The sequence below is a fragment of the Apium graveolens genome, chromosome 8 (genome assembly GCF_009905375.1).
Source record: "Apium graveolens cultivar Ventura chromosome 8, ASM990537v1, whole genome shotgun sequence".
NCBI lineage: Eukaryota > Viridiplantae > Streptophyta > Magnoliopsida > Apiales > Apiaceae > Apium > Apium graveolens.
The window spans coordinates 235,859,353-235,861,382 of NC_133654.1; positions in this window are offsets into that span (position 1 = coordinate 235,859,353).

A 2,030-nucleotide genomic window follows, 5' to 3' on the forward strand; every position below is an offset into this window, starting at 1 on the left:
ACCATTTGCTATAGTTAAATTGTAAAATAAAAACAACCTCACACTTATTAAGATAAATCATTTCTGGTTGGTAACTTATAACCTATCATGACACATTTTTTAACATAATAAAGTAAATATAATTCAGTAAAAAATAGACTATGCTTAAAGTTTAGAAATCTCAAGAGACTACATTCTTTACAAATTTTTATGATAACAATATGATAACATAACAAACAGATAACAAGAGTGAATCTTAAATTTAATTAAAAATGAAACATATAGTGTTTCTAGTAATGTTTACCTGTTAATGATGTACTATGACTAATCCTCTTTGAAATGCCTGCCAAGAGATACAAAAGATTAAATGTTGGTAAAGACAATGTATGTATGCAACAATAGTAGTATAAAAATTGATTGTGAATATTGGTAAAATAATTATATATCTTTAGGCTTACAAAATGTATTGTGTTCTTCATTTTTATGGTACTCATTCTTCTAATACATGTTTTTTTAGATTATTTGACAAAAAATGTGTTGCTTACCAATCTTTCTCAAGATAAATCACATAGATTTGAAATAAAAGTGATATCTTTGTATCAAGTATAGATATATAAATTCCTTCACAATCAAAGCCTATTTAGATTTGAGAGAGGTGTTTGTGTTTGTTTGCTTCTTACAAGGATTTGAGGTTTGTGCGCATGAGGGAGGGGGAGATGAGGTTTTTTTAGGGTTAGCTTTGAGAAGTCTATATATGATGTGAACATTAACTAACCGGCCCAAAAGTTGTTTTAAAACGGCCCAGTATAAGTAAGCCCAATTTTTTCTAGTAATTATTAAAAGTAAGTGGGTGACTTATTTAAATGAGCTAATGAATTAATTTAGACAATTTTAAGAATGGTTAATTCTATCCTAAAAAGTTAAACATAAATTATGTTCATGTCTAATAAATTAAACATGAAAAATAATACATTTTAGAATCATTAAAGGCTCTAAAGTTGGTTTTAATATAATAGTAGATTTCATAGAACTAATAAATATATAAGCAAATAAGAATATTTCTAATTTATGCTAATTTTTTATTTGTTGAACACATATATAATATATAATGTGGCCAACATCATTTATTAAAAAATATTTAAAATTTTATTGAGTACACATAATTAAATCCGTTATTATCCTTCATGATGTCAAGTATATGTATGAAAAGTTAGTTAAAGTCTTGTTTAATGATAATAAAGACTGTGAACTATATGTATTTAGTGTTTAAATTTGTTTTTTTTATTAAAAATATAAAATTATCAATATTAACAAATGAGGAAAAAATCATTAAATGAGTAGAAATTTAATTATGTTCAATTATTTTTAAATTTCGAAAACATTGCAGTTTAAAGTAAAGTTTAATCAACTTTAATTTTGGATTCAATGCAAGTCTAAATATTGTTCAAAAATAGATCTAGAATTACTTTGAGTTTAAAGTAAAAGTTAATCAAGTGTAGCAAAATGTTTTAAATAAATTATAAAATTTTATAAAATAATTTTGTAATGAAATATATGTGTATGTAAAATATTTCAACTACTATTTTATATAAGAAGTTGAACACAAATTCTGATAAGAAAGGTGGGCCCTTTTACATTTTATTCAAAAAATGAAGAAAAAAATTATTAAATGAGATCTCATTTAATTATTTTAAATTATTTTTAAATTTGGAAAGCATTAGACAATTTAAAGCCAAATTTATTAATATCAAAACATATCATTTAAAAAATAATACATTTATTCAAAAATTTGTATAACATTTTATGTTTAATTGTTCAATAAAAATTCTGATTTCAAAATTCTAACAATATACCCTTAACCTCAAAATTTAAGCACTACATAATTTTTATTATCTATTTGGTAATATATTTATGTATCATTAAAAATGAAAATTTATATATTATTAAGAATGATGAGTACAAAATTAATAAAAGGGAAACATCTTTGACAAGGGAAACATCCTTTTGATAAAAAATAATAGTAGCAAAGTACCAAATAAGTAAAAAATTTT